This window comes from Lissotriton vulgaris, chromosome 5 (genome assembly GCF_964263255.1).
Source record: "Lissotriton vulgaris chromosome 5, aLisVul1.2, whole genome shotgun sequence".
NCBI classification, from domain to species: domain Eukaryota; kingdom Metazoa; phylum Chordata; class Amphibia; order Caudata; family Salamandridae; genus Lissotriton; species Lissotriton vulgaris.
The window spans coordinates 2032892638-2032917984 of NC_141693.1; the positions used below are offsets into that span (position 1 = coordinate 2032892638).

Consider the following 25347-nt stretch of genomic DNA (forward strand, 5'->3'; position numbering starts at 1 on the left):
TGTGATTCATGTGCTATTGCTTTTTGGGTGTTAGGAAATGTACTGTGTGCAGTAGGTTTTGCGCACCCTGTGTTCTGATACCTCTAGACATATGTTTATGCTTAGGAGGTTGTTTTATCTAGTATAGGTTATGCTAGTGTGTTCATGGTTCCCTGTGTGATATTTGCCTAAGGTGGTTAGGATTGCGTAGGAGGTACTTACCCTTTACCAGTGGTTACTGGTTGTGTGCTACATTTGTTATTTGGTGCTACAGTTATTATATGTGCTATGTGCTAAGCGTTATTCCGACCAAGTGCTAGTTCTAAAAGTGCTTATTCCTGACAGTGGTCCATGTGGCCCTGTCTTGCACATAATCCCCTGTAAATTCTGCCCGTGCCAGTGGCACAGGGTAAATTGTGTGTTTATTATCTAATGTGTTTGGTATAATACAAAGGCTATTTTTATATATAACCTTGTGTGGAGTTCCTTTTGTGGGGGGCCTGGGATGTTGTTGCTGGTGGGTGCGTGCGCAAATACTTAACTTACAATGCCTCCGGGATCAGCCTTACTGCTCGCGCCACGTTGCCTAGAGGGTGAGCAGGGGTTATCTTTGGCGTGTGACTCCCTTGCCCTGACTAGAGTGGTGGTCTCTGCCTGGCTTTGGCGCAAGCCTTAGCCAACCGGAAATCGCCATTTCTAACAATTATTTTCAACAATCCAGGGAACAGGGAGGTGGTGGACAATACGAACCAAGACCTATTTATTCGAGAGGTGGTAGAAAAGGAGTCACTTTTTCAGATACCTCCGGCTTTAGCAGTGAGGACCCTGGTAATGTTGATCAAGGAGTCCATACCCCTCACAATAACTATGGGTATTTTTTAGACTCACGCCAGAGAAAACGGACGAGGATAAATCAGGGACATGGGAGGGGCTAATACCAGCGGGCTCCCCCTCAAGAATACCAGCGGGCTCCCCCTCAAGAATTACAGCATGTTTTCCCCCATAATATCTGAAAACTCGTAACCAGCGATATTGGCGTCAGAATGCGAGGTAAACAAAGCCATCCCTATCATCCATTTGTCAGATAGAGTACTGACCAAAGACGAAATAGTGGTTCTATGTAGAGTGTTTACATTTGCACCCACATCCAAAGTGAATAAATTTAGTCTCGAAAAGGATTTGAGAGCCTTTTTTTAGAAAAATCAGATTAACCAGAATTATTTAAAAATAGGGAGTATGTAGCCCCAGAAAATGTTTCAGGATTGAAAGGTAAATTGACATTTACCCCCCTATAGGCTCTGTATGTAAGAGTGTAGATATTTCTGAACATGTTGTGGAGACTAAGGTAAAAGAGATTGTAAAGGATGCATTTCCAGATAAAAATAACATGTCAGGTGAACTTATAGCTGCCTTGAAAGGTTTAAAGGAGGACTTGAACCTTACCATGAAGCCCGCAGATAAGGGGGGAGGGGTTGTTGTTTTTAACACGAGTGACTACGATCAGAGGATGATGGCTTCATTGGGTGTAGCTGACCACTATTCGAGAGACCCCCATTCAAAACTGGAGGGACTTGAGAAACAAGTTAGCAGGATTCTTCCCGACGCTGAAGCGAATGATTGGGTGACGAGGCAGAGCTTGAATATTTGGAGAATGATAATGCCCTGACACCTGCAATTTAAGGTCCCCCAAGATCCATAAGCCTGCATCGCCACCACCAATGCGGCCGATAGTTAGTGGCATCGGTTCCCTCTTAGAACCTTTCGGCCAGTATGTTGATGCTTTTTGAAACCCATGGTGGCAAAACAGAAATCTTATGTTAGGGACTCTGCACATATAATATCCATGGTCGCGGGCACCGCTTCTGTGATCACAAACCGTGGCTGGTGACCCTCGACGTAGACGCATTGTATACCAACATCCCACAGGAGGTTACAGTCAAAGGCATCAGCGGTTTCTTGACCGTTGCGGTCGTTAAAGGTGCCAATAAAGAATGTATTATTCAGCGTATGACCCTGGTGCTGAAGAACAACCTGTTGTTATTCAAAGATGACCTCTACCTGCAATGCAAGGGCACAGCATGGGGGCAGCCTGTGCGCCTAAGCATGGGCGGAAAATCCGTTTCGCTCGCGGATTTTGCGGATTTTCGGGAAATTCGCAATCCGCGAGATTCGCGAATCTCCCGCAAAATCCGCAAATCCGCGAGCAGCGGATTTTGCTCGCACTGCTCGCACTGTTCGCGTGAGTTCGCGGCTTCCCAGTACAACTTCGCGCCCCGCGAATAAGTGCTAAATTGCAGAAATACGATCTTAGCAAAACTGAAACTACTTACCAGGTTCAAAAGTTCAGGCTCATCATTAGTAGCCATTTCCTGTAGTGCTTCCTGAGGGGCCCCTCCAGAGTTCAGTTGCCAGTTGCAACTATTATGTGACCCTGCTCTGAACCTCAGAATAGTTACACATATGCCACAAAGGTCCTGAATTACAGCTAAGGGAGACAAGCAGGAGCCAGGCTGGAAGTTAAAATCCATTAATCAGCCCCTAATTTATTATTGTCAGTTGGGGCAGGGCAGGTGTTGTAACTAATTTTGCAACAATGAAAGCACTTAGCAAGTGCAAAAGATCACTAATCAGGGCGCACTAAGGAAGCAGGTGCCAGCTAAAAAAATATTCTGTGACACATTAATCAGCCCCAAATTAATTCAGGTCACTTGAGGCAGGGAAGGTGTGCTTTGCTTTGCCGAAAATAATGTACACTGGACAACCAGAGGGTGTGGTGATGAAACAGAGGGTGGCATGGGTGGGCCAGAGGGTGGCATGAGTAGTCAGAGAGTGGCAGTGGTGACAGAGAGTGGCAGTGATGAAGAAGAGTGTCCCAAACAGGCTGGACACGTAGAAACAACAAGTTCGCAAAACTTGCGACCCGACAGGTAAGTTCGCAAATTGCGAAATTGTAAAAACCCTCGCGAACTGGCAGAAACACGGGCGAACACAAAAAAAAAAATCCGCAAATTCGCGGGAATTCGCGGATTTTGCGGATTGCGAGTTCGCAAATCCGCAAAATTCGCGAACGCGAGATTCGCAAAATTCGCCCATGCTTATGTGCGCCTCGTCTGGCTGGCCTGCACGTGGGCGCTTTGAGGACAGGCACATCTATAATGAGGCGGCGCCTTCTATGAACACATCTTGATCAGATGATGGGAGGGTGAAGAGGGTCTGCTTGTGGAGTTTGTGGGTTGGTTGAATCTGGGTGATCCCAACCTCAGACTCACAGCACAGTATGACAACACTTCAGTCAATGTTCTTGATATCACCATCAAAAATACATCAGGTTCCTTTTCTGTGTAATTATCACTAAGCCCACAGACACAAACACTCTGTTGCATCATGGGAGTTATCATCCCCGAGCTCAGAGGGATAATATACCCTCTGGCCAGGGGGATAATATACCCTCTGGCCAGTTCTTCCGCTTGCGGAGAAACTGCACGACTCTTGATGACTTCTATAAACATTCAGAAGTACTTAAGAGTAACCTCCTTGATCGGGGATACCCAAAAAGACTGATCAAACATGCATTTGAATGTGCAAGATACCACAACTGCGAAAGCATGCGAGAACAGAACCAGTTGGAGAACACGAGTCAGAAAGACACCGCTGACAAAGGCCTAGTTTTTGTGACACAATTTTCTAGTGTCAGCAATAGACTGAAGAATGTTGTCAATTCGAATTGGAACATCCTTAATGGGCCAGGAGTGCAACCTTCCTAAACCTTTGTTTGCCTTCAAACGAAATGATAACAAGAAAGGTCTGGTGAATCCCTACAGGACAAATGGGCCCCAAATCCAGGCAAATTTACAAATGAACAAAGTCCTGGGAAATGTTAAATGCGGTCCATGCAGTGTCTGTGAACACTGCACGGTGACGAAGCAAGTCACTCACAATGGCTTCACTACGACATCCACAACCCTGTGGGCTAGCATACGTGGGCGAGACTGGGAGAGAATGGAGGCTGCGTATGCTGGAGCACAGATCAGCTGTGAAAACTAAAACAAGGAATGCTTCGTTAGTGGAACATTTCGCCACAGCCGGACATAAACACACGGAAATTGAGTGGTTTATAATTGGAAAGATTACATGCAACATTAGGGGCGCAATACTGAAATCAAACGGAAAAACAGGGAGCAATGGTACATTCCCATTCTGGATACCATTGAGAGAGGAATGAATGCCAGAGAGGGCTGGATGACACTGATTGCCTTATTTCTTCAGTCCATCCAGCCTTGCTCTGGTTTCCATGTTTCCGTATTAGCTATGAGAGTGGGCATTTAGTCATCAGTCATGGAGGATAGAACTTGTCTACTGTGTGGGCCTCATTTATGAGGCAGTGCGTCACTTTGTAAACCCCTGCGTCACATTATACCTGCGCCAGGTATAATGTATGCAAGGGGGGCGTATTGACGCAAGGAAGGGTCGTAGAAGTGACGCAGTGAAATCTATGAGATTTCACTGCGTCACTTTTAGGAAGTCGTTGCGTCAAAATCTTGCGCCTGCCTCACAGCAGGCGTAAGACTGACGCAGGCCCTTTCACTTTGAAAGGATGCATTGCTGGAATTGCGTTACTTTTGTGACACACTCCAGCAATGCGTCACTTTTGCACTTACAGATACATCAGAATTACTGACGTATTTGTAAATCCTTGCGACATGATGCGTCATACTGTAAATATGACGCATCAGGAATGTCTCAAGGAGTGCGCACTGAGAAGTGACGCATCGTTGCTTTCACGCAGCGATGCGTCATTTCTCATAATTGAGGCCCTGTGTGTTTAGGCAGGGATCTAGAGACAGCAATTGGCTCTCTTCTGGTCTTTTAATCCTAGCTAGGCATTTTTGCTTTGCTATTTTGCTATAGTTTGGCTGGAGCATGACCTGCATTTTTGTTTTTGATACAATGTGATATTGCTTCATTGAGACATTGCTGTATTGCTACGAAAATAATGTTGATATGTTCTTCATGTCATTCTAATTAAGAAATATGTTCTAAAATATGTCCTTTTGTGTTATATCTTTGTTATATATTTTGAGTTGAAACAAAGGTGGAAGGAATTTTCTATGTTATTCGTACAGTTCCACCGAAACGCGTCAACGCAATGAATGTTGTTAAATCAGAAACAGGACTAGAAGCATAGAGGCCAAATATTACTGTCCCTTGCTCTGTCTTTAGTTTTCTCAGATTAACTACACAATGGCGGACAGATGCTGCCTTTCTTTTTTGTTCCTTCTGTGTGTTAGTTTGCTGCTATAATTGTATATTCATGCAATGTTCCTTAGTGATTATGGATTTTAACTGTAATTTTTATTGTGGGAACTCGTGTACCCATTCTTAGGTCTCGACCTAAAGCATTGCTTTAGCAATGCTTGTTTGTAAAGATTCTACTAAGCGGTTGGAAAAGTCTGCCAAAACGGCGGATTAGCCACAGTTCATGTGATCTATGCGCGTGCACAAACCAGCCATTTGTCTGTGCCTCGCATCAGACTTTAAAGGCATGCGCTCCCGTCCCACCCCTGCCACAGCAATGCTGAGAGCTTGTTCTAATGAGCTTTTCTTTCACAGCCGAGCAGCGTGCACGCACACCACTAGTTTGGTCATGCAGCCAAGAACACACAAGGGGATGCAGTGCGCGCGCACCACTTGCCGGCTTGTTTTTTTGCAGAAGACTGCATTTGATATTTCAGTCTTTGCAGCCCAGCACTCGTTAACGTCAGTCGATGTGTATGTCATTCAGAACACTGGCTGAAGAGGAGGAAAATCAGTTCTCCATACTGCTACTGCCTAGCGTTATTGTCAAAATACTGTGCGTCACTTCACTACGGGCTTCCTTTTTCAAAAGACTTTAATTTACATTCCAGCTTCATTAGACGCGTATCAGCTTTAACACCCAGCCTGCAGTGGAAGATACCATCCCCCGGTGCCCAGGGATTTCCCAGAAGCGTTACATGCGTGATGAATTGACTGACGCCCACATCGTTAGAGAATCCTTGTGGGTGGGACAGCAGGATGAGTTTTATTTTTAGCAGTTTCACATTACAGAACCATTTTGAAATAAATAAAAATCAGTGGCAAGTGGCAATCTAAAACCCCCACTAACGTTTTGCCAGCAATAATAACCAAAACGCCTGACCTGTGACCTGAAAACGGCATGTTTTCCCGATACTGTATGCAAATCACCAGGACTAGAACTCCGGCTACGTAAACCAGCTTCGAAGAGGCCCCGAATTAAAAATGCACGCAATTCTTTCTCCGGCCTGCAGAAACAGAGAGGATTGCGCGCAGGATGCAATTCCCACCACAACCCTTTCGAAAACTAAGCTGATCTTGTAATGTGATGTGTTGAGCATGATGGGAAACACGCGCCTGACATACCGATATTGCACTTAATTGTGACTATTTCAGTGACTAAAATTGCGCTATGTATACTGCACAGCTGTCACTATAAATCACTTTCAAATTGAGTTTTAGTCGAAATTGTCGTAGTTACTCATTAAAATGCAAGTATACATTTCTATCGATTAATCATTGTGGAGAACGTGAACAACATAAACGTTCAAATATGGCATGAGTATATGTAATAAGAAAGCTGTGTGATGGTTAGTCCGCTTTTTACTTGAAATTCGCTCGTTCATCGGGCAGAGAGAGAGAGACTTAATAATAGAGATCCAGATTCAAGGCCTGTATTTTGTAGTTGCGCACTTGGGTTGGCGCATAGGAAACGCCCTTTTCGCTTTCTCCCTGAGTTATTAACATCTACTTCTTATAATATCACACTCTGTACGAAACCGATTTTTGACTGCATTAGGCGCTCGCAGTTTGTACGGCGAAGAGCTTTCTGAGTCATCGCCACCCCCTCAGTTAACTATTTGAGCTTTCAACTCGGAGTTGCGTCCAAGGAAGTGGGAGGCGATGCCATTTGTGTATCAATAGCCCTTTTTATTATCCAGAATGTCATGTGGCCGTTCATTTCAAAAGACCGCTGTGCTATTTATCTTAGTGTGTTTCACCCACAGCTCTTTCTTATCACATCAGTATTGCCGGTGCCATTAGTAGAAGTTGGGTCTTCAGTTTTTTAGGTCTCGACCTGTTTTCATGTTTTACCCACACTGCCCCAAACCAGTGTCCTTCACTGCCCCATGCCTGCTCCCCTCAGTGCTCCGTGCGTATGTCCCTCAATGTCCAATACCTGTCCCTCACCCTCCCTTACCCCTTTACCCTCACACACCCTCTCACCCACCCTCATCCACCCTCACCATCACACCCCCTCACCCTCCCTCACACCCCCTCACTCACCCTCACACCCCCTCACCCTCACAACCCCTCACCCTCACACCCTCACACACCCTCTCACGCTCACCCACCCTCACACTCCCTCACACACCCGCACCCTCACAACCCTCTCACCCTCACACACCCTCACCCTCACACACCCTCTCACCCACCCTCACCCACCCTCAACCTCACAACCCCTCAACCTCCCTCACACACCCTCACTCACCCTTACACCTCCTCACCCTCACAACCCTCTCACCCTCACACACTCTCACTCACCCTCACACCCCCTCACCATCACACCGCCTCACCCTCACACCCCCTCACCCTCACACATCCTCACACCCTCCCACCCCTTCACCCTCACACCCTCAACCTCACACCCCCTCACCCTCACACCCCCTCACCCTCAGAACCATCTCACCCTCACCCTCACTCACCCTCACCCTCACTCAACCGCACCAGCAAAGCATAACAAAACATAGCATAGCATAACAAAACACAGCATAGCATAGCAAAACATAGAATAGCATAACAAAACAATGCACAGGATAGCAAAACAAAACATAGCAAAACAAAACATAGCATAGCAAAACACAACAAAGCATAGCATAGCATAACAAAACACAACAAAACATAGAATAGCATAACAAAACATAGCATAACAAAACAAACAAAGCATAGCATAACATGTCAAAGCAAAACAAAACATAGCATAGTATAACAAAACATAGCATAGCATATCAAAACACAACAAAACATAGCAGAACAAAACATAGCATAAGATAACAAAACATAACATAACAAAACAAAGCATAGCATAACAAAACATAGCATGACAAAACATAGCCAAACATAGCATAGCATAACAAAACACAACAAAACATAGCATACATAACAAAACATAACATAGCAAAGCATAGCAAAACATAGCACAGCATAACAAAAGACAACAAAACATCGCATAGCATAACAAAACACAACATAGTATAGCATAACAAAACAAAGCTTAGCATAGCATAGCATAACAAAACAAAGCATAGCATAGCATAACAAAACATATCATAGCAAAACAAAGCATAGCATAACAAAACACAACAAAACATAGCATAGCATAACAAAACAAAACATAGGATAGCAAAACTAAACATAGCATAACAAAACAAAGCATAGGATAGCAAAACAAAGGATAGCATAGCAAAACATAGCATAACATAACAAAACATAGCATAACAAAACACAACACATAGCATAACAAAACATAGCAAAACACAACAAAACATAGCATAGTTTAACAAAACAAATCAAAACATAGCATAGCAAAACAAAACATGTAATAGCATAGCAAAACATAGCATAGCATACCAAACACAAAAAAGCATAGCATAACATAAAAATAGCAATGCAAAACAAAGCATAGCAAAATAAAACATAACAAAACATAGAATATCATAACAAAACATAGCATAGCATAGCATAACAAAGCATAGCATAGCAAAACATGGCATAGCATAACAAAACATAGCATAGCATAACAAAACACAGCATAGCATAGCAAAACAAAACATAGCATAGCATACAGCATCACTCAGCACCACCACAGCATCACTCAGGGGCACCACAACATCACTATGCGCTACCACAGCATCACTGAATGCATCAGCATCATTCGTTCGCCATCACAACATCACTCAGCGCCACCACATCATCAATCTGTGCAACCATTTAACAACAACTGGTTCAAATATGTTCTCTCAATGTTTTAAGCTTTATTACAAATGTAACAAAAAAAAGTTAATATTTCACTTCTGTTCTTGGATTTTCGTCACAATAAAATACACTGAACATAATCTTCACAAAAGTTATTTACAAAAGTTTAAGCTATTGCCATTATAAATTACAATAACTTTTATTTAAGTATTCATTATTAAAAAATGTAAAGCCATTGTTATTTGTAATATCAATACATGTAAGTCACGTAAATACAACACGTATTGCATTACAAATGCTATAGGTTTCACATTTGCGAAAGTTATAACTATTGGCTTTGTAAATGACAAAGCTATTAATTTCGCTATTTTCAAAAACAAAACAGAAATAAAAAAATGTGTCATTTACAAAACCAATAGCTCAAACTTTCCTAATGCGAGACCTATTGCATTGCAAATGCTTGTTAATATTGAAATGTATTGATCTGCTATTGTGCACTTTTTAATATTTTCTGTTTTTGGAATAAAAGTAAAAATGTGTAATATCATTGACTATCCCCCTTTTGGAGATGTGCCAAGCGTGTGAGTGTGATAAATGAATAATTGAGGTGTAAGTCAAATTTCAAGTCCAAAGGGTAAATTATTTTTAGCTGCAGGGTATTCATTTACACAGGGCCTGCGATTGTTCCTCTAACAACTTATCCTGTCACCTGCAAGGTTCACCAGCTGCAGTGATTGATCCAATTTTTGGACAACTTTCAAATGGAAGTTACCTCATGTTGAACGATCACAGCTGCTGTGGCATGTTGCCAGGTATTCCATATCTAGTAACTGTGTCAGCCAGGGTCACTTGCTGTATGCAAGTATTGTTTCCACAAACCAAGACAGACAGGGAGTTGCCTCTATGGCCTTCACTGAACATCTCTTCTATACAAATTGATACTCTAAGCAGAATGAAAGCCATTCTTTTGCAAAAAACTGTGCTACTGACCTCGGCCAAAGAAACCTATGATCTACAAGTCGCAAGGACTTCTGCCGAGATACATGCCCTTTTGAATACAAACTGGCCTATACATCTCTCAGAAATGTTAGGTCATGTCTTAAACACGTCTGATACGAGCGGTATTGTACATCTATTTAAGAACGTATGTTCCGGACTGTTAAGCACCTTTTCAAGCAGTCCTAGGAATAATTCCAAACTTCATGCACTCTGTGTTTGGCGGACTGCCCCTCCTTTTAGGACTCCTTGCAGGGATACTATTTTTTCTCCTTGTGCTACGATATGGCAAGCTAAACCACCTGTGGAGAGAGCTCTGCAGGAGATGAAGTGTCGTGAGCGCATTGTTCAAATTCTGGGTTTACCTCATCTAGGAGAATTAAATACCCCAGGGTTTCTGTCATTCAGACCAATCTGGCAAGATTGCATCTTACCTGTTCTACGCTGCCTGCTTTGCGGTGAAAAATGCGTGCTAGACATCTGTCTAACACTCCCATCAGTCATGCTAATGGATGTTGATACTTTGCAGGAACTGGTAACGGCCCATACTCTGTGGTGTTGTCCCCAGCGGCTACCAATCCTGATGACGGCATTCATTGAAAACTCACAGACGCAAATTGCTGCTGCTGAGGTACGAAAGGAAATAACAGGCACGCAATTAACATCGGATATGAACATTGCTGATGCGACCAATGGTGAAGGCGATACTTCACATCTATGTGCGGTTAATCTTCTAAACGAGGTAATCCAACTTTCACTTACAATGGTAGAGAACTTTTTGTCTACAGAGATAGAAGATTTCATGTTTTCTCCCAGCCCTAACACTGACTTTTGATTTTGGTACACTGTGTTCTGAGAGACTTTGAATTTGACCTTCATTTTTCATAAACAAGGAACTAAGGGGCATATTATCAAGGAACGGCGTTAAAAGTATCGCCGCTTTAACGGCAGTTGGAAACTGCCGTTAAAGCGGTGATAATGGGCTTGATAATATGCCCTTGAGAATTCCAATAGAAGTCCATGTTCTGGTGTGAACACGGGCTTCTATTGGAATTCACCAGGGCATATCATCAAGCCCATTATCGCCGCTTTAGCTGTAGTTTTCTGCAGCTAAACCGGCAATTATTTTAACACCGTTCTTGATAAAATGCCCCTAACTTTAGAACTTTTTCCTATGATTCATTTTTTTTTTCTCCAAATTTGTATTTTTCATTCTTGACACAAGTAATCTGCTTATAGTAGAACTATTCATAGAGAACAAGAGTTATTTGAATACCGAAGACAATATGTGACCTTGTCCACAAACAAACAGTTTTATGTAATCTGACCTGAAATGGTTTTGGCCCTTTTCTTCTGCATTTACGAGCCATTTCATACATGTATATTTTTATGATTCATTCAATTTGCATTTAAAATGTCAACATTTGATTAGAATGAATATCTTGCTTTAATGTGTACAGCACCAATGCAATGTTATGCTTACAACTAGTTTGGATACATTATTTACAATGTGTTTGAAACATTCCTTTGGCACTTCGTGTGTAGATACATTTTAGATATGTCATCATGTTTAGAATTTATTAACGTCGTACATATGAAAGTGGAGCGGGTGTTGTGTTTTGATTTAGATTCCGTATGAATTTCCCGATTCATGCCCTTAGAAAGGTACAATTCACATTCCCCTATTAAGGCATAGAAACCCAGCCCTTATTTAGGCTTAGTCCATACTACCCAAATACAGGCATGGCTACTTACATCCGTTCATCTACGTCACAACGAGTTCCTGGAAAACCAGACTCTTAAGCCTTTAGGACTTCCCCTGCTTAAGTATTTATTTCTCCAAGAACTCATTTATTATGCATGAACATCTATTCCTTAGGGGTTCATTCATGACGTTCATATGCCCGACTTTTACGTCAATACTGGCATTCCTAAACATCTTCAAGGTATAAATATACCTTCACTTGCTATGGCAAGGAACACTGCGGTTCGACTACCTACTTGCACGCAGCTCGCCACAGAAAAACCCGAAGGAAGCCAAGTCCCCAACTGACGCACTGACCAGACACTGTCATACTCCTCGCCGAGAATACAGCTCCAGTGTTTCTGACTCCCCTTGCGGGCGGTTAGAACATCGAGTCCTGGGAAAGAGATACCAACCGCTCTCGTTCTAAGGTATGGAGCTCATTAGAACCTAGTGAAACTTTTGGCAATTCTTGGCAGAACTAAACTAAACTAGACTATAGCTAAAACAGCACCTACCTCTTCCCCTGTACTAGACTTAGGTTAGGTACACTGGGGTAGGATTATTTTAGAAGCACCAGTTGAGTATTTTAACCTGTGTTATTTATGTATGTATTTTTATATATGTCATAGCAACAGACCATGCTATTACAGTATTATTTTATATTACTGTTTACGCTTTACGCATTATACTTCGCATTCTGTCTTACGATTGTAGCAGTTCATATCTCTTGCATGAGAAAGAAAACTGTTCAATAAACCCTTTTATTGAAACGCCCGTCTCTCTATTTCTGTGCAACTCTATAGAAACGAAGAATGCACGATTGACTGAGTGAAAAGGTTATCTATTGTTTCCACGACTATGAAGATATTGTTCCGACTCTAAGAGAAACAAAGTTGTCATGTTTATGCGGTTGTCAGAAATGAATCCCTTCTTCTTCATTCGAGAAAGTTTCTAGTAAGCTCTGAGTTAGCTGTCACCCACATGTAATTAAGTTTAATGTACTCGATAGAGACATACTGACCTTAGTCCTATGTCAAAACGATAGTGTATATTATTCCAATGCGCAGAGCCTATCAGGGATATAGGAACTACACTACAACCTAGTCACAGCAAAAACGTGTGAGATCCCTCACATTTCTGCATGGGTCCTAAATTCCACTTCAGACCTGGCTATAGTCTCTTAATCATTTCCAAGCAAGCATTTAACGGGGAGGTCTGCACTTACCACAACTTTCGTGAGGCCAGTTCAGAGTCAATCAGGTGCTGCTGCAACAACTGATTCTGACAGTTATTAAGGATCTGCTCCCTCATGATCAAGGTATACAATCCTGTATAATCACACACCTTACTGTCAAGTAACCAGCCCTCCAGAACCCTAGTAGCACAATCAACAAAGTCAACCCAGTCCTGAGTCTGTGTCTTTTGGGTATCTCTTTACTGTATCCTATACTGCTCAGCGGTTAAGCCAAACCCATCTATCATTGCACTCTTCAGGACTTTGTAATTATCAGCATCCTCTTCTCTGACAGTGAGGAGCATGTCTCTACCTTTGTCTGCAAAGGAGAGCCACAATACTGCTGCCCACTGCCCCTGGGGTACCTTCTGTACTTTGCAGTCCCTCTCCAGTACAGTTATCCATTAGTGGATGTAATTCCCATTTTTGTAGGGAGGGACAATCTTCCTCAAGTTTTTATGGTCATAAGACCTATCCCTACCTCTAGAGACATTGCTGCCACCATGGGACTCTAGTCGCATCTTTTTCCTTGCTCTTTCAAGCTTTAGGGTCTCCCTTTCTAAGGCTACTCTTTGTCTCCTTATCTCCAGCTGGGCTTCTTCAAACTTCAGCCAGTTCTCTCTCTTCTCTTGGGAGGTGTCCCTACTATGAGAAGAGACAGAATACCCTATTGATGTTCCAGAATGGTTAGACTCCACTTACGGAGATCTTGGCCTTCTAGGCACACTCCCAACTCTTCCTGGAGGGACAAAGACAGGGCCACTTTGGCCTTCTTCATCTCCATTTGGAGCTGGATTGTCCAGGTTTAGGTCATTGTCACCTCCCTGGTCAACATCAGAGTCTGAGTCCTGTGGATTGGTACCATTGGCCTCTTCCCCTTCTGTTGTTTTCACCCCACTGGCTACCCTCTCGGGCTCTGTAACCTTCCTACGGTCACCCTGAACTAACGCTTCTCTGAGATGTTGGGTGGTTGCATTTTTGCCTGTCTTTAGTTTCCTCATAGTACACAGAACCCTTAGCTCTAGAAAAGGGAATTTGTCAGACTTGGATGTCTGTAACATACTGACATCTGGCAGGGACACACCGGTTCCTGCCCGTAAAGACATAACTAGTGAGGTGTGCCGTATGCACTACCTACACTAGTTGTTTACCTACTAAACTATCTTGAGTTGTAGAAAGGGTGTACTTAAGCCCTCGACACACAACTCTAAGTTCAGTACAACTTACTATATTTAAGCTTGTATTAAATGTACCTCTGGTACCTTTAGTGGTTGTCAAATGGTCAATCACTTGGGATTATCTGGTAAAACAAAAGCACACTGGAATCCCACACGCTGCACACCAAAGTGAGATTTTTGCCTGGCATATGCTGTCCACTAGTTCTAGTGGGCACCTTGCACCAGTCCAAACGACTCTTATTGATGGTAGGTTTAAAGACAACCTATATAGAAAGCTATCCTAGTGGTAGCTGTGGAGAGCAGCCTTCAAGCTAAGTCTTGAAGGAATGTAAAGCAGCTTGTTTTACCAGTCTATAATCTTGTGAATGACCAAATGAAAGGAGAACCACACCAGGTATATATATAAAATATATGTATTTATTCTAAACACATCCCTCTAGTCTCTTTATGAGGCTAGAAGCAAAAGTACATACAGTTATCATATTTAGCAGACAGTAAATTAGCACAATATACGTTAAGCCCTAGGGGTGTACCAAACCATATACTAAGAAAGTGGTATAAGAACCACGATAGACATAGAGACCAGGCCTAGAGCCTGTAGAACCGCTGGGGCCACCAGGAACCACCCAAGGTAGTGACACAGGGGACCGACGGGGATGCGTGCAGTGTTTAAACACAGACGCGAATCACCATTGACTTCTATAAAGAAAGTTGCGATTAGAATTTTAAAGATCAGGGACACTTAGAAGGAGCCTTGGAGTAAACTCCTTTAGAACTAGGCAGTTCTAGAGTCAATACCCACGGGAGCACCGGAGTACTCGAGTTACCTCACCCAGGGAAGCCGGGTACATAGGTGTCTTTTTGTGTCAGGTTTCGCCGTCCTTTTCCATGGCGAGCTGTTGAAAAGTGCTGCAGGCAGCCAAGTGGAAAGTGTCCAGATGAATCTAAGGGTGGATCAGAGATCTGAAGAACCTGAAAGCAGAGGGGACAGAGCCGGGGTCACTTGCCAGTGACCAGGAATTCAATGAGAAGATGCCCACCGATATTGGGTGATTTCAGGTGCAGAAGGTGAAGCTGGACTCTTTAGCCACGAGGACCAGGAGGCGTTGATGACAACCAAGAGCTGGATTTGAGCTGTCCCATAAAGGATGTAGAGTGCTGCGATGTTGGTATCTGGATTGGACCCAACAAGCCTTGGCAACAGCAACCCACGCAGAAAGCAAAGATTACCTTCGGTGCAGACCAGCAAGGTCTTAGGGACTCACCCTTTGGAGGTGAGTCAGAGCACGTCTCGAGCAACCAGGAAAGCCCAAGAAACAGAAGAGTTACCTTCGTGGGGACCCACCAGTCGACGGACCAGGGATCGCGAAGGAGCCTCGAGCGGAAATGCTAGAAGCGGGCCCACGGAACACTCGTGGAGTGTAGGCCCACAATCTTTGGTGTAAAGGATGCTCGGGGCTTGGACTACAAGTAGCCCAATGCACAACTGCAGGAAAGCTCGGGAAGTTGATGCACTAGCAGATGTGCACGGTGTCCAGGAGTAAGTAAGTAATGTATTTATCGTACAGTTAATTAAACCTTTACAAAAGTTTGCCATCTTTTATAAAACAGTAAAACATCAATTTAAAAGGTTAATAGCCACAGTTAAGAACACACTTAAAATTGCAGCAGAGATCCACTCCTGTGTCCAGGAGTTCCGGTCCCACGTCTCTCGTGAGGGTTGCGGGTCTCAGTTTTGCTGGGATCTCGTGTTAGCCTCTGAGAAATCTTGAAGTCCATGTTCTGAGTCCCAAATCCGTCGGGATCCGGCGGGAGCCTTGAAAATGCAGACCGGCAAGATGCTTCTTTGGTGCCTGTTTGAACAGGGGAGTCACTCCTTGACCCCAAAGGAGATTCTTCTGTCTTCTAGTCGAAATGGAATGTTGAAGTTCCAGGATATATGTTGCAGAGTTTTGTCCAGGTGTAATCTGAAGTCCTAAGGACTGGGTTCCTATAATTATACTAAGTTTAGGGGTTGGACTTACTCTAGGGTCCCACCTATGGGAGGACCCTGGGTGGGGGTGGTTACACCCCTTTGCCTTTGTCCAATTTTGCACCAGAGCAGGGATTGAGTGCCCCTGCAACCGGCTTGAACTGGGGAATGCACAGGGACACCAAGTGTGCCCCAACACTGTCTGAAAAGCATTCTATGAATGCACCCACCCAACCCCAATACAGTAAAGCCTGTCTGGGAGGTGGTCACACCCCCCTGCGACAGGAAACCTATTGTCCAGGCCTCCCCTGCCGGAGTTTCGTCCAGGAGCAGGAGGTCAGACCAGTGTCTGTGGCATCCATTTTGTGATGCTGGGGTTCTTTTAAACTATTACTGGTTAAGTAAGTATGTACATGTCTTCTCCCTCTAAAAGGGTGGAATTCTACCCCCACCACCAGGACTGGCGGGGGGGGGGGGTAGAATTCCAAAGTGTTTGACACCAAACACAACATGTTTCCATGCAGCCATTCCAAAGTAAATGTAAATGTAAATGTATTTGAGCTTATATAGCGCACAGCTACCCGCAGTGGGTGTCCCGGCGCTTGCTTAGGGAACCCGTCCTGGTATTCCCCTGTGAGATAGCCCCGGCAGGGTATCCACAAGGTGAAAGCCAGGGATCCCGCCGCGAGGGGCCGTTGTGGAGATTAAGCAAGCTATTGCCCAGAGTCGCAGAGTGTGAACCCGTGAGTCGAGAAGGCACCGGAGCGAGAATTATCGAGTCCGTGGAATTTTTAGCCCAAGACCTGCCGAGGAGGGGAATTGAACCCTGGTCCAGGGCCGATCTCAGCTTCCGGGTCTGCCGCCTCTAACACTTGAGCCACACTTCTCCACAGTTAGCATTTACAGTGAGTTTATAATGCACTTAAGAGTATATGGTGAGGCTGCATCACAGAACAGCCTCAGAGAATAGATTCCGAAAGCTGCAGAGGAGGCCTGCTCATGCATGGGCACCCTCTCACACAAAACCAAGCACTCTGCCTTCAGGATTGATAAGGCCTGCCATAAGAGTGACTTATAGGTTTATTTGTGTCAGTGATTAAAGGTAGATATAGGTAACCTATATCTTAGTAAGCGGTGCATGCACCACCTTACCCAGGCTGCAGTAGCAGACCTGTGGTGCCATTTTGGAAGGCTTCCCAGGGGTGGCATAATACATGCTTCAGCCCCTGATGGGCCTCTGGGGTACCTATGCCCTTAGTACCTAAGGTACCATATACTAGGGACTCACAAGAGTAACCCAGTAAACAATCTGGAGTGTACCTAAAGTACTTGCAATCATTTTAGAGAAGAAGCAGCTAGGCTGGGGTCCTGAATAGCAGGGCCTCAGCCAGACTAAAGTAAAAAAACAGTGAAACATCAGCAAAAAGTGGGGGTAACCATAGTAAGCAGATCCTACTCTCCTACAAACATATCCTGCGGGGTGTTCGGAATCAGTCTTGGCACCAAGCCCCTAGTTCACGGATTAGTAGGAACAACATGACAGGGGCAGCGACAGTTGTCGAAGGATACGAGCAGAGACGCTAAGGACAGGATCAGAGACAGCTAGCACGGATGGGGCAGAGACAGTTGTCTAAGAATAGGAGCAGAGATCGCTTGCACAGGGCACAAGTTTGGGGTACACGGTGTCCCCCCACTGTTTTCACAGGGTGGACGCCCCCCCAAGAAGTTGGGCCCCACAGAAATATGCTGAACTTGTCCCAGTGTCATTTTCAGACACCAGGTCACGTTCAGCAGCGCCTGTACGTTGTCTGCTTTCCGTTCCCAGCAGCAACGTGCAGGCAGCGAGGGACCTTTTTTTCACCTCCAGCTGGACCGAAGTTAAGGGGCCTCCTTTTGTTCGAATATCCTGACTGGAGGCGCCCTGGAACCTTACACCTAAACATAAATGCCACAGAGGATAAACAAAGGCACTTATGAGAGGCAGCTTTTGCCTTTGTTCAGTTCTTGTATATGATAGATTCATGCACTGTAAGATGTGTTTCAATTTCAATAGCACTATTTTATTTCTTTTATAGCGCTATGCAACCCAATGCAGGGTGTCAGAGCTCTTTACCAAACATACACATTATACATTGACAATAAATGATGTACATGAGTACATCAATGCACAAGATGAGTTACATGAGACAGTGAGTGTCAGGAACTGCCTAACTGCGCCTGCACTGCATAGAAAACTACATTGCCCATGATCCCTCCCATCACGTGCAGGATGTACTTTGGGACTCTGGGCACGCTTCCTGTTGCGTGTTATTCTGGGTATTATCGGACCTTGCTGATCGGCGTGAGGGAGGTCTTCTGCACGCCGTGTCCCTAGATTGCTGTTCGGGATTGCCGTGTTGCGTCGCTTCCGAATCCCAGGTAGGATTCGTGGTGTTTCTGGTGTTCGGCACGCGTTGCCATCGCCGCACAGCCGAACGGATTACTATTCTTTGGTCGGACGTTACGGAGTTCATTAGCGGGCTGCTAATGGTCTCCATTGTTTCCCCAAGCTGTGCTGTATGAAAGAGGGAGACCGCGAATCCCTGAGAACCCTTTCAGATTGTACAAAGACTGGGATTATTGGCTCTCTGTTATCTAACGCGGAGCGCGGTGGTGGTAGCAACTACGTGCTGCCGTGTTGGTGGATTTTCTGTTGAAGAGGGAGGAGGTATCAAGCGGAGTGCTGTAGTGGTCGCAACTACGCACTACCGTTTTGTTGGGAGTAAACATTTATATTGTGACAATAGAGACATGTCTTAAAAACGTGTTGTGAGTTCAACTACACGTATACTGCTTGCTTTTGCTTTTCGTTAGTAGTCCGGTCATTTAAGCAGAACTATAAGGAGCGGAGTGTTGTGGTTCTTGCCTCCTACACACTACCGTATCCTCTATGCTTCATCCAGGAACATTGGTCTACTTTGCTTGACGAACACCATAGGGTTCCTCGATGTTCTTTTCAGTTATACCTATTCTTTGGTATGTCTTGGTGTAGTATAAGTACAGTTTTGCTCATCATACACTAAGAGGTGTTCTAACTGTGTTGTTGTGTTTCATACAGGCATTAGTTTGTTTTCGTAAGAAGAGAGGAAGAAGAGGCTGATATCAGAGTGTCTTGGTTATTACCCTGAGCAGGTACACAAGGTTTCTTTAGCAAGAATTCATGAGAGTAGAATTATATGTGATTGTGGTTGCTTATGAAGATATCATTTGTCGTTTCAGGATTCCCTCTCCCTGCTGACCCCTTCCTTTCCCTCCCTGTCTTCTATCTTCCTATTTTTTCCCCTTGCCTAATGACTCGAGCACCCTGTGTTACATATTCAGGGTGCTGGTGACATTTGGAGGTGGAGCATTTTATACAACAGCTGGATTCCGTGGAGCTAAAACCTGACAGTGAGGTTTGCAAGGTGTAGTAGTCGCATGTCCTTCATACCTCACTGTGGTCTTTTAGAAGGATTACAATTTATGAACTGCAGATAACAACATGATGTCTGAGTTAAAAGCAGAAACCCACTTTAATATCTACATAAAATAAAAATCTGTCATCTGCGTGTTAGATGATGTGCTTTGCAGGAGACACATTGACTTTACAAAACACAGATTTCTCCAGTAAGTGCATTAACCACCAGAGTTATCTCATCATTATTACTATTCCCTGAGATTTACTGGGCACCTTCACAGCAGATGCCTTAACCCAATCAAATATTTCAAAACATAGACTTTGGGGCGTGGCCGGGCAAGATGGCTCGGTGGACGTAATCCACTCCAGCTCCTGTGACCCGTGCCGAGCGGAGCATGCAATTATGAGTTTAGTGCTCCAAAAATTATTGGAATAGGTCCATGACGACTTGGAGAGGTGGCGGAGGGCCCATGGACGCGAAGTATCTAGCGCAACAGTGAGTTTTCAAAGCTGTCTGGAGCCCAGGCCGGAGCCACCTGCAAACTCAAGATGGCGGCGGAGGCGGCGATCACAGGAGACCGGCGGAGAAAGTAAGCCCCAGAGCGCACTGCGACGTCAAGCAGGAACGCGGAACACCAGCATACACCAGGCAGCCTTGCAGTGGCAGTGGGAGTGAGACTGGCAGGAGTTGCCTCCCCAGCAGCACCGAGCCTGATCTGCTGCAGAGACTCCGGGCTATGGAGCAGAGCCTCGGGTATAGGAGAGCAGCAACGGAGGTAGGCGAGGCTCGCACAACCAGTGGCACAAAGGGTGGGAGTGGCCTGGGAGAGTGCCCAACCCCCTGGTAGAAAATCCGACACGGAGGCATAGGCTACTGGAGACCTCGATGGGGCAGAGTCGGCTTGCCTGACCCTAAGATGAAGCCGGGGAAATGACTGATTAGCAGCAGTAAGAGTAGTGAACTACTATGAAGAGGCACCGTAGCTTGACCACAGGATTAGTAGAGATACACTGAATCTCTACCCTCATCAACACAAACAATGATATCAGGGAGGTAACTGCCCTGCCACATCATCTGCCTGACTCTAAGATGGCGCCTGCAAATTAACGCCTGGAAAAAATGGGGGCCTTGATTTTTTGGTAAGAAGCATAGATCCTTGCTGGAGATATTAGCGGCGACACTCTGACTGCCTACACTGCCCAGCAAGGGCGCTGCCTTTGGGAGCGTAAGCATAGTGCCTTCTCACGCACCAGACATTAAAGAGGACTGCCACAGCCTACAGCTAACTCAAGATCCTAATGAGCCGGCCTCCGCATAAGCATAGATCAATAATAGAAATGTCCTCCCTACCCAGACGCCATATTCTGAAGGGGAGTCACCCGCTCTAGCGAGGGTAGCCCTCTGAGCTGCCCATATGCCACCAAAAAATGCGACAAATAAGGTCTCCACATATTTTGCTGTGACAGACAAGAGGCAAGAACAAGACAAAGACAGACAGACAAGAGGCGAGAACAAGACAAAGATAGACAGACAAGAGGCGAGAACAAGACAAAGATAGACAGACAAGAGGCAAGAACAGGACAAAGATAGACAGACAAGAGGCGAGAACAAGACAAAGATAGACAGACAAGAGGCAAGAACAAGACAAAGATAGACAGACAAGAGGCAAGAACAAGACAAAGATAGACAGACAAGAGGCAAGAACAAGACAAAGATAGACAGACAAGAGGCAAGAACAGGACAAAGATAGACAGACAAGAGGGGAGAACAAGACAAAGATAGACAGACAAGAGGGGAGAACAAGACAAAGATAGACAGACAAGAGGCGAGAACAAGACAAAGATAGACAGACAAGAGGCAAGAACAAGACAAAGATAGACAGACAAGAGGCGGGAACAAGACAAAGATAGACAGACAAGAGGCAAGAACAAGACAAAGATAGACAGACAAGAGGCAAGAACAAGACAAAGATAGACAGACAAGAGGCAAGAACAGGACAAAGATAGACAGACAAGAGGCAAGAACAGGACAAAGATAGACAGACAAGAGGCGAGAACAAGACAAAGATAGACAGACAAGAGGCAAGAACAGGACAAAGATAGACAGACAAGAGGCAAGAACAAGACAAAGATAGACAGACAAGAGGCGGGAACAAGACAAAGATAGACAGACAAGAGGCAAGAACAAGACAAAGATAGACAGACAAGAGGCAAGAACAAGACAAAGATAGACAGACAAGAGGCAAGAACAGGACAAAGATAGACAGACAAGAGGCAAGAACAGGACAAAGATAGACAGACAAGAGGCGAGAACAAGACAAAGATAGACAGACAAGAGGCAAGAACAGGACAAAGATAGACAGACAAGAGGCAAGAACAAGACAAAGATAGACAGACAAGAGGCAAGAACAAGACAAAGATAGACAGACAAGAGGCAAGAACAAGACAAAGATAGACAGACAAGAGGCGAGAACAAGACAAAGATAGACAGACAAGAGGCGAGAACAAGACAAAGATAGACAGACAAGAGGCGGGAACAAGACAAAGATAGACAGACAAGAGGCGGGAACAAGACAAAGATAGACAGACAAGAGGCGAGAACAAGTTAAGATAGACAGACAAGAGGCAAGAACAAGACAAAGATAGACAGACAAGAGGCGGGAACAAGACAAAGATAGACAGACAAGAGGCAAGAACAGGACAAAGATAGACAGACAAGAGGCAAGAACAGGACAAAGATAGACAGACAAGAGGCAAGAACAAGTTAAGATAGACAGACAAGAGGCAAGAACAGGACAAAGATAGACAGACAAGAGGCAAGAACAAGACAAAGATAGACAGACAAGAGGCAAGAACAAGTTAAGATAGACAGACAAGAGGCAAGAACAGGACAAAGATAGACAGACAAGAGGCGAGAACAAGACAAAGATAGACAGACAAGAGGCGAGAACAAGACAAAGATAGACAGACAAGAGGCGAGAACAAGACAAAGATAGACAGACAAGAGGCAAGAACAAGACAAAGATAGACAGACAAGAGGCAAGAACAAGTTAAGATAGACAGACAAGAGGCGAGAACAAGACAAAGATAGACAGACAAGAGGCGAGAACAAGTTAAGATAGACAGACAAGAGGCGAGAACAAGACAAAGATAGACAGACAAGAGGTGAGAACAAGACAAAGATAGACAGACAAGAGGCGAGAACAAGACAAAGATAGACAGACAAGAGGCAAGAACAAGACAAAGATAGACAGACAAGAGGCGAGAACAAGACAAAGATAGACAGATAAGAGGCGAGAACAAGACAAAGATAGACAGACAAGAGGCGAGAACAAGACAAAGATAGACAGACAAGAGGCGAGAACAAGACAAAGATAGACAGACAAGAGGCGAGAACAAGACAAAGATAGACAGACAAGAGGCAAGAACAAGACAAAGATAGACAGACAAGAGGCAAGAACAGGACAAAGATAGACAGACAAGAGGCAAGAACAAGACAAAGATAGACAGACAAGAGGCGAGAACAAGACAAAGATAGACAGACAAGAGGCAAGAACAAGACAAAGATAGACAGACAAGAGGCGAGAACAAGACAAAGATAGACAGACAAGAGGCAAGAACAGGACAAAGATAGACAGACAAGAGGCGAGAACAAGACAAAGATAGACAGACAAGAGGCAAGAACAGGACAAAGATAGACAGACAAGAGGCGGGAACAAGACAAAGATAGACAGACAAGAGGCAAGAACAAGACAAAGATAGACAGACAAGAGGCAAGAACAAGACAAAGATAGACAGACAAGAGGCAAGAACAAGACAAAGATAGACAGACAAGAGGCAAGAACAGGACAAAGATAGACAGACAAGAGGCGGGAACAAGACAAAGATAGACAGACAAGAGGCGAGAACAAGACAAAGATAGACAGACAAGAGGCAAGAACAAGACAAAGATAGACAGACAAGAGGCAAGAACAAGACAAAGATAGACAGACAAGAGGCGAGAACAAGACAAAGATAGACAGACAAGAGGCGAGAACAAGACAAAGATAGACAGACAAGAGGCAAGAACAAGACAAAGATAGACAGACAAGAGGCAAGAACAGGACAAAGATAGACAGACAAGAGGCAAGAACAAGACAAAGATAGACAGACAAGAGGCGAGAACAAGACAAAGATAGACAGACAAGAGGCGAGAACAAGACAAAGATAGACAGACAAGAGGCGAGAACAAGACAAAGATAGACAGACAAGAGGCGAGAACAAGACAAAGATAGACAGACAAGAGGCGAGAACAAGACAAAGATAGACAGACAAGAGGCGAGAACAAGACAAAGATAGACAGACAAGAGGCGAAAACAAGACAAAGATAGACAGACAAGAGGCGAGAACAAGACAAAGATAGACAGACAAGAGGCGAGAACAAGACAAAGACAGACAGACAAGAGGCGAGAACAAGACAAAGATAGACAGACAAGAGGCGAGAACAAGACAAAGATAGACAGACAAGAGGCGAGAACAAGACAAAGATAGACAGACAAGAGGCGAGAACAAGACAAAGATAGACAGACAAGAGGCGAGAACAAGACAAAGATAGACAGACAAGAGGCGAGAACAAGACAAAGATAGACAGACAAGAGGCGAGAACAAGACAAAGACAGACAGACAAGAGGCGAGAACAAGACAAAGATAGACAGACAAGAGGCGAGAACAAGACAAAGATAGACAGACAAGAGGCGAGAACAAGACAAAGATAGACAGACAAGAGGCAAGAACAAGACAAAGATAGACAGACAAGAGGCGAGAACAAGACAAAGATAGACAGACAAGAGGCGAGAACAAGACAAAGATAGACAGACAAGAGGCAAGAACAGGACAAAGATAGACAGACAAGAGGGGAGAACAGGACAAAGATAGACAGACAAGAGGCAAGAACAAGACAAAGATAGACAGACAAGAGGCGAGAACAAGACAAAGATAGACAGACAAGAGGCGAGAACAAGACAAAGATAGACAGACAAGAGGCAAGAACAAGACAAAGATAGACAGACAAGAGGCGAGAACAAGACAAAGATAGACAGACAAGAGGCAAGAACAGGACAAAGATAGACAGACAAGAGGGGAGAACAAGACAAAGATAGACAGACAAGAGGCGAGAACAAGACAAAGATAGACAGACAAGAGGCAAGAACAGGACAAAGATAGACAGACAAGAGGCGAGAACAAGACAAAGATAGACAGACAAGAGGCGAGAACAAGACAAAGATAGACAGACAAGAGGCAAGAACAAGACAAAGATAGACAGACAAGAGGCGAGAACAAGACAAAGATAGACAGACAAGAGGCGAGAACAAGACAAAGATAGACAGACAAGAGGCGAGAACAAGACAAAGATAGACAGACAAGAGGCAAGAACAAGACAAAGATAGACAGACAAGAGGCGAGAACAAGACAAAGATAGACAGACAAGAGGCGGGAACAAGACAAAGATAGACAGACAAGAGGCAAGAACAAGACAAAGATAGACAGACAAGAGGCGGGAACAAGACAAAGATAGACAGACAAGAGGCGGGAACAAGACAAAGATAGACAGACAAGAGGCGAGAACAAGACAAAGATAGACAGACAAGAGGCGAGAACAAGACAAAGATAGACAGACAAGAGGCGAGAACAAGACAAAGATAGACAGACAAGAGGCGAGAACAAGACAAAGATAGACAGACAAGAGGCGAGAACAAGACAAAGATAGACAGACAAGAGGCGAGAACAAGACAAAGA

The 25347-nt window shown here is 44.4% G+C and overlaps 1 protein-coding gene and 1 long non-coding RNA gene across 2 annotated transcripts in view; one reads left to right on the forward strand and one right to left on the reverse strand.

The window, feature by feature from the left end:
* PIP5KL1 (phosphatidylinositol-4-phosphate 5-kinase like 1) overlaps positions 1-25347 on the reverse strand; it is a 370871-nt gene that overhangs the window by 277236 nt on the left and 68288 nt on the right. The window lies entirely within an intron of this gene.
* Positions 1-25347, forward strand: part of LOC147718075 (uncharacterized) — a 241599-nt gene that overhangs the window by 51657 nt on the left and 164595 nt on the right. The window contains exon 3 of the long non-coding RNA XR_015296130.1: positions 10535-10747. This is a non-coding gene — a long non-coding RNA (uncharacterized LOC147718075). The remainder of the gene's footprint in view (positions 1-10534; positions 10748-25347) is intronic.